Consider the following 13,183-nt stretch of genomic DNA (forward strand, 5'->3'; position numbering starts at 1 on the left):
CCAAGTAATATTTAATAGGGTTTTATATACTAACTTTTTCATAATATCCCTACAGGTTAAATATTTTCACTCTATAGTATTGTTTTTAATATATTTTCTAACTTTAAAATAATATTAACAATTTTTGTAGAAGTTAAGAATATATCGGCTCTATTTTCCAGCATTTTGATATTTTATTGCCGTTTTATTACCTCCCCTTATTACTGCTTCAAGGTTCCCTTTTCCGCCGTTTGACTGCATTTTGTCTTTAATCGTATTTTAATGAAAGTTTTTAATTTTTTGATTGTTTCTGTAATTATATATGTGCGGTTAGCTTTTAAATTAATGTTATTTTACTATTTATATAATTATAAGTAGATCAATCGTTAATTCTCGCTTATGCTTCACATGTATACTTCAAAATTTGTCATGTAGATATGTTGGGTTTTATTTTTTCTCTGCTTCATATTGAAGAAATATGTTTTCGATAAATACCCGCCGTATCATTATGATCCGTATCTATATGTACATTAATACAAATATATTCTATATTTGCGCTTTTTGTCACGTTGACGTTCGCGTCCAAACGGACGTGACGTCGTTTGTTTTGTAAGTTGTTATTTCTGACGAAGACATAAAGGTCGAAACTAGTCAAGAATGTGTTGTCTTGGTATTTTTAAATCCTTTTGATTCATACATTCGTAAAATTTAAAAAGGAAAATATATTTCATGAAAACTGTATTTTTCTGACGGCGTTAGTAAGTACCCGTGAAATATATTCATGAATGGTGTAGATCAGACATTCGAAAAGGTTAATAAGACAACATACGTCCAGTAGCAACTGAATGAGAAAAACAAGTGGCCCGGAAAATCATTTACCGGTATATGAATAAAATAATTTCTCAAATGATGCGAACGATTCAAGCGGAAAAAATGTACATGTTAATGTAAAAAAATAAATCTTGCCAGGTATAATGTTTATCGGATTGTATTTATCATTAATGTAGCCGATCGGAAGTATTTGAGCCGCACCATGAGAAAACCAACATAGTGCATTTGCGACCAGCATGGATCCAGACCAGATTGCGCGGTCAGGATCCATGTTGTTCGCTAACAGTTTCTCTAATTCCAATAGGCTTTGAAAGTGAACAGCATGGATCCTGACCAGACTGCGCGGATGCGCAGGCTGGTCTTGATCCATGCTGGTCGCAAATGCACTATGTTGGTTTTCTCATGGCGCGGCTCATTTTTTTACGCTGTAAGAGCAATATACAGCCTATACATTATCTTCTAAAAGGTGACAAAAATGCTTCAGACTGTATGTCAGTACGTGTAGTCGTTGCTGAATTAATTAGGTCTATTGTGCTTTTCGAGTTCAGTACAATATTTTAAGGAAATTTTACAAGTTATTTAGCCACAACAAATGCGTATCCAATTAATTTGTCAATTTAAGTGTGTCAGTTGAAGTGCACTGCCACTTTCCATTCCTCACCCAACCATCCACAACAAAATTTGTCAGCCAACGAAGCTGTCCGAAAATAATGACATTTTAACAAGTGCACATTCTGAAGAGGACGGGAGTGGTGGTGGGGGATGGGGTGGACGGGCGGGGGTCGGGTGCTGAATGTTTGGCTGTTGGGTGTGGTTGAGTAAGGAATAATACTGAGAATACACAATAAAATGGAGTGGAAATTTACTGACAACAGCGAACAATGCAGCACTGGTCGCAATGGCAGAATCACTTGTCGCCAGCTGGCTAGAGGTTAATCACCGATTCTGTTTGTAACTGACCAAAGTTCAATTTCAGGATGCGTCTCTTAAGGTTTCAATTCCATATGCAAACACACATCCGGCTATATATTTACCCTGTGGATTTGTACTGCTTTTTTTCGTTTCGGTATAGTATAATATAATAAATAAATGTTTTCTGATGAAACATTAGTACTAGAGATTTTTTCTTCACACTTTCTTCAGGTTGTTTGGATTACCTCACGTACATACGTAACGCAGACGAGAAGCAAGTTCGAATAAACGAGACTGCTCTCAGTCACCAGCTCAGTATAGGCAGGATTGTATATTGTGAGTTCACTTGTCGTTCCGAAAGTAATGCCTTTTACGCAATTATTTATTGTAATTACAGTACAATTATGTTTTTTATCTATTTTAACTTGACAGACTGAGGTTAGTACCATTTTTAATAAAAGAAACCTAAGACTAATGTTTCGCAATTTCAACGGAAAAGTTGCAATTAAGCAAATTCTTTTCAAAAATAAAGACCTTAAATGCACACCACATTTGAAGATTTATCAAGCGTGGGCATTGTTGACGAACAGTAAGTTTAAAATGGTCCACTGAATAAACGCCCTTGAAATATTTGAGTGATTAATTGGCATTACTTTTAATAATCTCAAGTAATTCCCACGTATATTTATACAACCCGCATTCAATTGATCAATCCAACAAATAGTTCTTCCAGTGGCCCGTAACATTAAACCCAAGGATGGTCTTCATATTCTTTTTCTTCTGTGCAAACAACCAGATTAATGACAATTTTGTACTAATTCGAATAATGGTGCGATCACCAAGGGTTGAGGAAAAGCATTTCACTGTTAATCTCCATGAAAAAAAATAACTAGAGGGTAAAAGATCTGGACTATACAAACAGAAACCCTTGTCCTGCAAATTGACAATTTTGAGGAGTTTATGCCTTTGGCGCTGGGAGTTTGAAACTGGTCGATTTTTTTTCTCACGCTATTATTGTATGAAATTTGAACGAATGCAACCTATTATCTCTATATATAGATAAGTACGGTGCATAAACTGCAGATTGCTTAAACACGTTGACAATTGCATGCAAAATGCGCGTATATGGTATTGCCAAATTCGAGTAAAACTGTATAGTACTCAAGAAAATAAAACAAGAAGTACATTCTCGAAACCTTGAACCCAAGTTTAGAAAATGTGCTGTGTTCCAAGATCACTTCGATCTTGCTACGTTAAGTACGATGATGTCGCAGCAGGGTTCATTAGTCGCCAATTACTATTGTTCAAGAAACCGTAACAAAGCTGTCTACATTAAGACAAATATGGCAGAACGTTCTAACTACTGGTCACCATCACAACTGAATGGTACATGTATTTTATTTCGAGTTTTACAATAAAACCCAAACGGTTATACACAACGTTTGTATAAGTTCTCAGGTTTTTGTAATTATTCATTTAACCCCATATAGATAATGATGCTAACCTTGCAGTATAATGCGCCTCCACCCCCACCCCCACCCCCACCCCCACCCCGGGCTCATCCCCACTCCTCCATGAAAATGCTTGGCAGAATAAAACATCAAGTCAAAACAGAGAGAAACTAAAAATACCCGACAGTTATCCCGACAATATGTGTTTGTCGACTTTGTGTACTTAAGTCGCACTGTCTTCTAAAGTCTAAGATATTTCTGAACAGAACTAGATTCATCACGTGATGGAATTAGATCCACCATGAATTTACGCGGACATGCACTATATCAAAGCGGTCACAAAACACGAAAAAGTTGTTCATAAGTGGGACAAAGTTCTCAGTATACATCAAAAGCTCAACTTAGTCCCGTGACGTTCAAGCAGGGAGCCATGTTCGATCCATAGAATGCGAGCGTGCACGGATACAGAATTATGGTTCAATGATCTTTTTGCCATTATGCGCAACCTTGCTTGGCCACCAGCGAATTCCAACGATATATCAAAGTTATTGACATCGTGAATATAAAACGAAAGAACGAAAACAAACGGACAAATACCGCAACATTAATTTCAGATAATCAAGGACATAACAGCCATACTCGGATACCGATATTCTCAGTCGATCAGTAGAACAGCCAGTATTCCGGCAGGTCACGAGTTCAATCACTGTTGATTTGACAGAAGAACTTATTTGTCATGACATGGTCTGTAGTTATGAGTCACCCGCCTCTGATTCAAATGGGAACGTTGCTAGTAACTTGTGGAAAAGAAGTAAATACTGCACGGAATTTAGGTTAATTGAACACCAATCTGACTAAAGTACTTGATCTTCTAAACGAAGATCTGAGAACGACCCATTCACATTCGTCTTCTGTATATTTGGATTTCCAGTATTGCTATTTTTATTTTATCCAATCAGACTTGTTCGAATGTCAAAGAGAAAGAAAAATGTACAGTCATTCCAGGGCTCGAACCCGGGACCACTCGCTTACGAAGCAAGTAGCCTACCGACTGAGATAGCTGGCTCTCTGATACATAACGACATAAGAATTGTAAATATCAAAAGTCAAGGCTACATGTAGATTTGCAAGATGTTGTAAGCTAGGCTCTGATTGGCTAGCGAAAGGGTCGTCAGAACGAGGCTATGAATAGGTCGTTCTCAGATCCTATGCGTAGCGTTATAGGAGATGTACTTTAGTCAGATTGACTGAACAGTGAAATACTTTTGAAAAAACGGCCTTCAACCCATTTCGAACAAGACAAATTTCCCCATGCTTTTCAATGTGCATCTTAAAATACCTTGATTTATATTATAAAGACTTTCTTTATTCAGTAACAAAATACCTTTGTACGTGGGCTAAATTTCTTTGGAAGAAATATAATTTTGATCTAACTGTATAGCAAATACACAAATCATTCCCGTGGTAAGTGCTCTTCACTTCTGAATATTAATTGCTTTGTTAATATATTCTACGGGTGCATTAAAAAGTTAATTTCTTTAAGTTTAACATTAATCTGCACGTTTCCAACTGTAAAATCTCTAGCGTTAACCAATTTAAAAGTAAGAAGAAATAAAAAAAAAATACACAGACAAGATAAAATCAGCGCACGAATTAGTGAGCTGTTCAAGTGTGACTCTGTGAACTTTCCTTGTAAATATTGAACATAATAGATCTGTTTTTTACCTTTTAATACTTTTCCTCAACAAAAAACACAAACTGTGAAATGTAGAGAATGCACAGTCAAATAGTTACAGTACTCTTCATTCAAATGTGCGTTCTATTGACAATCGATTCATTAAGTTTATTATTCGTTTGTTTGGGGCCAAACGCCGTTTTTTCAGTTATGTAACGGCGGTCAAATAATCTAACCAGTGTTCCTGGATGCTGTACCAGTACTAACCTGTTCTCCGCAAGTAACTGCCAACTTTTCCACATGATTAGAGGTGGAGGACGCATGATTTCAGACACAATGTCTGTCATCAGATCGTCACGGAGAACATACGATCGCTTGAAGGGATCGAACTCGCGGCCTATAGATTCTAATGCATTTAACGTGGTGGCATTTTTTTCAGAGGTAAGCACACGGTATTAATTATGTCGATAATAAAATAAATCACTTTCAAATGTTTATAAAACCTACAGTGGCCTCGTATTTCTGATACTGTGCTGTTTTAAAAGCATGGAATTTCAAAACCAGTCTGTTGAGAGTACTGTGTGCTGTGTGTCTTAAAAAAAAAAAGATACATTATGCGACTGGGAATAGATGCGCAGCTTCAATTATTTTTTTATTTGAATTTACGTCTTTTAAGAAAATGAATCAATGTCAATAAGAAGCAAATCTGACACGTAAAACACTTATTTCACAATGAAAAATTTTCTATAGACACGACACGATTTGAAAGGATAATTGGGTGAAAACGAAGCCGGTTTACAGTACACCTATTTCAGATGTATAACAGGTAAGGGCAAAATCAGCAATATTTCATCTATACTAAAGCCATTAAATCACCATTAATAATCAAAATCACAAACATCTTTACTTTACAAAGGTCAAATAAGTAACAGACATTAATTTTGGCTTTTCATCGATGAAATAAAGAAAAAAGGCAAAACTGAGCATATTTAGACACGGACTGATTCATTTAGTTTATACTAACTTTAGCTCGATTATGACGAAAGCTTAAGTTATATTTGAATCACTCTCGAGTCCGCGTCTTGGAAAACAGTACTGGTGTCATTTGAGAAGGCACGGTCATGACCCAAGTGCGACTCGAAACTACGACCTCAAAGCTGAATGGTTGCAAAAATAACGACCTAGTGTATATATGAATAAACTACAGATTTTGAGCAAGTGCAAGGAACCCGGTACCGAATAGCTTATTCTGCGGTGTTCCATTAGGCCCATCGTTGGTTCGCCCCCTTCGCTCTGTAAACTGGTTGGGGGCGACATTGCGATAATGCTGCGACGACGCGAAGAAAAATGCAATGACAAGGCTGATAACACAATGCGAAAACACGATTATATGAATATCGCACTTTTCAAAAAACACACCATCAGTAATATGGACATTGTCAAATATGTTGAGGTGATTTAAGATTTTTTTTAGAATTTGAATTTCAAAGAAGCGCTGGACACATCCAATATTTCAAGTATCAAATAACAGGGGGCCTATTTTCAACATACGTGTTATAATTGAGATAATTTCATTTTCATTCATCTGGAATGAAACTGGAGCAATTTAGATAAATTGAATGTTTATCGAGTCGGAACTAGATTCATTCAAGTGATAAGTATTCCTGTTTGGTACAAGGTTTCTGGTTGACACCATAGATTTTAATGTTCATTTCTTGATATATATTTATTATTTATACGATATACAAAGTCTGTGTAATTCTGTGACAACAAACTGTTTTGCTGACTTTGCTGTTTGCTGGTTTTTCATATATAACATCATATAAAAGGATTGTTCCGTACATACATTGACACAAATAATGCATTTCCCTCCAATAACATGAATAAAGAAGATGTTGAAAGTTGAAATTACCCTTTTATTCAAAATCATCGGTTAAGATAAATGTTTCGGAGCACTTTTAGAATCTGTCCGTAGGTAAAATCTGCATAATTTGCAATATCCAGTACCTGTATGGTTTAAATAAAGGTAAGGCTTTTTTAGTTTGTATATTTCATAATTGGGGGGCTGCTGCCCCCCACACCCCCCGCATTTTCTAAACCTGGCGAGGAAAATATATCCATGCTACCATATCGATAAATAAAAGAATGCCCAAATAACGAGAATAGCTACGGACAGATTCTAAAGTCTAGCCAATGTTTCACTTATCTAACATTTGCTCGGAGGATGCAGTTTTTTTACATAATTTTCGGTACATGTTTTGATTGCATGAGCTTTCATTTTATAGGATTCAGAAACGGAATGTTCAATACTAGTCAAGTTATTCTTGGAATTTTTATGAAAATCGATGCTTTTGCCGAATCACTTTCCAAGACTACCTCCCTTGCAACGCACCGTGCAAGTCCGGAAAATGATCAGTGATGATAAAAGGCAGGATAACAGTTTCGCTGGGGAAAATTTCTACACAAGGAACCAGATTCTCCTGCGCAGTCTAAAACACCCGAAAAGTGCTGCCAAACATTTACTCTTTATATCCTTATTACTTTAGAGCGATAATGTACCCGTTCCGTTCCGACCCTAGCGCATTACTCACCGACGCCAAATTTTAATTTCTAAAATGCAACACAGTTCCAGACTTCTGCTATAAATGAATAAATGGACAACAAACGCTTATTTATTGACCATTCAACTTAAAACTACAAGCCGCATTGAGCGTACAGCATGTACAATGATAAATCAATTTCGCAGTCAATAAACTGTGGTAAACGGGTAGAATTGAACAGTTGAAATAAAATTTGCAAATAAAGAAATCTAAAATATTGAAAAGAATGAAAGTAAGTTACTTACCGTTTATCAAGTTGTAATTACTTTCCACTCCAGTTCTATAAAGTCGAAAAAAAATCCCTCAAAAGTCCAGTCTTCCTATCTTACGGCGTTCGCCACGCCTAGTAAGTCGCTCGATTGTCAAGTCGGGTTTATATACCCGACTATCAGCGGGTCGCTTCTTGTGAAAGCTGCCTATTGTAAACACAGTTGTTGTAAAACCGGTTCTAATGTGTACACTACGGTTTATAGTAATAATAAGTTTAAACGACGCTCAATTTTTTTTCCATTTAATATTGGGAAACGCATTTTATTTCATTCAAAATAATTTCAGTTCGTTTGCTTAAAAATTTTATGAATTATTTAAGAAATAATATATCTCATCCAGTGATTTGTCGTTGAATAAATGATTGTTTGGAGTTCAGATGCGAAGGAATTATATCACGAGGGCGCAGCCCGAGTGATATAATAATACGCATCTGAACGACAAACAATCATTTATTCAAGAGCAAATCAATAAATGAGACATATTATTTAGTTTAAACATATTTATTGCATGAATTTCACAAATAACAATAGTACAGTAACCATTTTGCATGCAAAGAATATTGACGAAAGCACATTGTACTTATAAGGTCAATCTTCTATTATAAGATATACACCAAAAACATGGCTTAAATTTACAAAACAGAATAATATTTCTTGTGCAATACATCCAATTTTAGAAGAAAATATACGATAAGAGATGTTTCTTAAAATCGTAGACACTTAACATATAAATCTGTATTCCTATAAATCCCAAGAACAAAACAAAATATTGACAGCCTGTTCGTATATATTTTAGAAGTCACAAATAAGTTAAGTGCTAGTAAGAAAATCGTTGTCACTTAACATCATACAAGGCTCTTTTATTCCTATAGTTACCAAGAAAAAGACATAATATTATCAGCCTGTTCAGTCATATTTCAGAAGTCACAAATAAGTTAAGTGCTAGTAAGAGAAGTAAAGAATTTCAAATCGTGATAGTTATAAGAAAAAATATGTAGAGAAAGAAAGGAATAAATCAATAAATGAAAATAAGTGAAAAATAATGAAAATAGAAATAATCCACCTGCAGATGAACCAGTTAAAACGTAGAAGGATGTCAGGTGTTATCAAGATATTACAGCACATGTCACAATGAAAGTCAGTGTTAATTATTAGTGAACCTTCCACTGTCAAGAATATACTTCTGGACAGCTGCAAATAGTTCTATGTTATCTTCATCAGATAAAGAGTCGTCACCAAAGAGCAGGGTAGTTTCACAAATATTTCTAGTGATAGGCACAGGACTCGCCAGAAGTGAGGTGCGACAGTTGTCATAAGCTCTACATACAAATAAGAAGTGGTGACTGTTTTCTACTTCACAGCACTGACAGGGAGGGGATTCAACAATATTACGTAGAAACAAGTGATAATTCAAGCTACTGCACTTCATCCGAAGTCTCGCGTGAAGGACCTGGGCTCTTCTATTGCCAGTGTAATAGAATTTTGGAGTTTTTGTTAACGTTATTTTTCAAAAGATTCTTGAAGCTAGTCAAAGTTGGCGCATTTCGGATTTCAGTGGACAAATTGTTCCAATCACGTATAGTAGCAGGTAAGAATGAGTTGAAGTACTGTGAAGTGCGCGAGTATACCGGTCTTATAAAATCAGGATTGCGAAGATTGTATTGGGTTGAAGCTCCTGCTGACGGAGAAATTAACTGTTGTAGATACTCCGGGGTCAGACTTTTTTTCATTTTATAAAATAAAATCAATCTGTGGTCTCTTAATCTGTTTTCAAGTAATTTCCAATGGGTTTTGCGTTGGAGATTTTCTAGGGATACTAGTCTAGTTGCTCCTGTCACAATTCGCGCACATTCATTCTGAATCTTGTCTAACTGATCCTTTTCAAAAACTGTACAGTTATTCCAGATAACGTCGGCATACAGTACTCTAAAATAGGGCGAACAAAAGAAGTAGGCCTATAGATCTATATCGTTTCAAGGGATTTCCTGTCGAGAGTCATTTTCAATTTACGCATAAATGTGTACTCGTGTCCAGACTTATATATATTATTTCGATTCTAACACGTTACCAAGGATTTTTAAGTATATCCTTGACGACATTCATTAAAAATTTGCCCGTTTTCAATTGGTTTCTTTTCCAGCGCGCCGCTAGGCCGTTTGACGCCATGACGTAATAATTGTGACGTCAGAACAGTGATTTGTTGTAGTATAATTCAATAGTTTACTGCCATTTTTTTTTTAAATGGAAACATTAATTCGATAATTTTGTGTGTTAGAAATATTGAATTTATTACAGGAATAATAACCTCATCCGTGTTGTCGATGTGAATTATTGCCTTTGGACCAGTGCAAAGGACCATAATCAGCGCACCCGTGAGTGATAAATAGTCTGACACATGTTCGCAAATCAATAAGTAACATATTATGTAGTTTACTTATTTTATTGCCATGTCCAAACATGGAACTAACCATTGAGCGAATATTGACGACCGTTTACGTAAAAAAACAAAACATGCTAAATTGATATTTTGTCAATACATTCCAATTTTGAAAAAAATCATAAGACTGTTTCTAATCTGACCTTAAATGTAAATCTGTAATATAATAAATCCCAAGAACCAAAACAAATATTGCGCTTAAAATGTAATTTTTTGAAGTACAATAGTTAAGTGCAGTACGCAAAATTATACTTAACAAATACGAATGCTTCTTTTTCCTATTATTATCAATAATTCAAAAAACATTATAGCTGTAGATATTTTTAGAAGTCACTTTTGCTGAATAAGAAATAACAAATTTAATCTGTAGTTTGTATGTAGATATAGAAAGAAAATTATATGCGAATAGTAAAAAATGATGATTAATCCATGTAGATGAATTAAAAGTGGGTGTCAGAGGTTCTGATCAGTCATTACAGCACATACAAAAATTCAGTGTTAATTATTATAACCTTTCATTCAAGATTACCTTCTGATAATTGTTTACTTTATCTACAGAAAAGATCGTAAAAACGTAGTTTCACAAATTTTAGTGATAGAAAATATGCAGATAGTTGAATCGAAGTTGTATAAGTCTACATGGAAATAAGAAGTGTGACTATTATCTAATTCAAGCACTCAAAGGGATTCAACAATATTATAAGAAACACAGCTATCGGCTACTTGCATTCATCGAATCTTCCGAAGACCTGCTCTTCATGCCAGTAATAAGTTTAGTATTCTGAACGATATTTTCAAAAATTCTGAGACTAGTAAGTTGCGCATTTCGCATTAGAAATTGTTCCAATAAATAGTAGCAGAAAATAATACAACCTACGTCTTATAAATAATCGAATTGTATGTTAAGCTCATCACAGAAACGTTTAATCTGGGTCAACCTTTCATATTCATTTTATAAAAATACAACAAAATCAGGCTCCATTTTATCTCAGTGATTCCAATGGTTCCTTGAAACTTTAAGATAAACTAGTGTGTACCATGTAAATCGCACATTATTCTAATATATGTCCAAACTATCCTTTATGTCATTATCCCAATAATGGCATACAGCCTGGTCGAACAAAACTACCCTATATTATCATAGTGTTTAAGAATTGTCGAGAGTATTCTTACCATAAATGTACGTGGGCCCGACATATAATATTATTATATTAGAAAGTTCCAAGGATTTTAAGTATATTTAAATTATAAAATTATGCGTTTTCAATTGCTTCCGCGCCTAGCCTTGAAACTCACATGACGAAAATGTGAACTAACAGTATTTTTTAGTATTTCATGTTTACCTTTTTTGTTTTAAACGGAAAAATTGAACTGATTGCGAGACAAACGATATAACGGATTATTTAGCAGTTGCGTTCATGTTTTTGACCTGCGACAGTGCAAAAGATACTGCACATCCGTTCAGTCTGATCATTTGCACTTTACGCCTACTAGTACAGGTAACACTCTTAAGTGAACATCCCTTTGAATAATAGATGGTATTGCCCAAATTGAATGATGGACAAGTCCATTTTAGAAATATAGAAAGGTAAGGGTTAAGCGCATAGAGAATGCGCAATCGCGGCCACGGCCTGGTTCGCACCCCACGGCCGCCAGGGTTTTACGCGACTTGCGCTTATAAATGCATAAAAGTTTAAAATTCTGAATAGTTCTGATTTTGTTGGTGTGTTCGTGGGATGGGGTGAAGTGGGATGAGGGTAAGAGGAGTGGTTGGGGTAAAATAACGTTGAAACAGGGGTGAAGAAGGGATGGGGGAAAAGGGGGGGGGGTAACATAATGTTGATAAAAATATATATGTGGTGGTGATTCTCTTTCAAATTTTACTCTTTCTAAAGATATAGACCAGTAATAAATATAAAGATTAACGTCCACAATTTTTGTGTTAACCAATGGTTACCGATTTCTGCCATATCGTTCTGGCGTGAGCGTGCCACAATACATCAGCCGCAATAGTTAATCAGCTTTCGCACATAGTAATTGGTGTTGCATTTTATTTTACATCAACGGCAGACACATTTTATGCAGTCGGCAAAGTTCAAAACTTAGAAACACCGCGTATTGTCGTAATATCGTGTCGTGTCGTCGTATCATAATGCCGCTATGTCGTGTCGCGTTGTCGAATCGTATTGTCGTAAAATCGTGTCGTATTGCTATAATGTCTTGTCATGTTGTCGTATCGTTTCGTCGTTACATCGTGTCTTGTTATCATGTCTTATTGTCGTAATGTCCTGTCGTGTTATCATATTGTATTGTCATAATGTCGTGTTATCGTAATTTCGTGTCCCGTTGTCGTTGTGTGATACGAGTTTCTGTGTTTCAATACAACATAGATATTATGCGACAAGACATTATGACACTACAACAGGACATCACGACATTGCGATACGCCAAATACGACAAGACATATGACATTGCGGTGTGACATCAAGACAGAAATAGCATTTAAGAAATGAACGATCCTATGCTGTCGTTTCGCATGAACACCGAAAAAAAATAGTTTCATTTCTTATATTTACATTATATTTCCTTTCCATTTGTAAACAAGATGATATTATAAATTGCACATATTTTGTGGTATTTAACATTAAAATCAGCTTCACGGCCATTCTGTTCACCAGACGGAACAACTGCGACGTCATCTAAGGAACGTTCTCCTTGACTATACGCGGACGTCGTCAAAACAGCGGTCGGTTACAGCGATGACGTAAGTTTCGCGCCTTTCCTTTTGTTGTTCATACGAAATGAACGTCATAATTTTCAATGGAAAAGAATAGGGCCATTGTAAATATTTTGTTGTGTCGCTAGTTGCGTTGACGATATGTCACGCGTTGACGTTGTACTGTCACACGTCAGGTCGCAATGTCGTAATGTCGCGTTGCAAATATAGTTATTTCATGTAGTATTGTCGCAATGCCGTGTCGCGTTGTCGTGTCGTACTGTCGTTATTTAGTGTCGCAATGTCGTTTTGT

General features: G+C 35.7%; 1 protein-coding gene across 3 annotated transcripts in view; it reads right to left on the reverse strand.

The window, feature by feature from the left end:
• Positions 1 to 7,847, reverse strand: part of LOC123562337 (uncharacterized) — a 157,233-nt gene extending 149,386 nt beyond the window's left edge. For all 3 annotated transcript variants that reach the window (XR_008369927.1, XM_053537137.1, XM_053537136.1), the window contains exon 1: positions 7,694 to 7,847. The gene's annotated coding sequence lies outside the window, so the exon portion shown is untranslated. The remainder of the gene's footprint in view (positions 1 to 7,693) is intronic.
• Positions 7,848 to 13,183: the final 5,336 nt, after the last annotated feature.

This window comes from Mercenaria mercenaria, chromosome 2 (assembly GCF_021730395.1).
Source record: "Mercenaria mercenaria strain notata chromosome 2, MADL_Memer_1, whole genome shotgun sequence".
Lineage (NCBI taxonomy): Eukaryota > Metazoa > Mollusca > Bivalvia > Venerida > Veneridae > Mercenaria > Mercenaria mercenaria.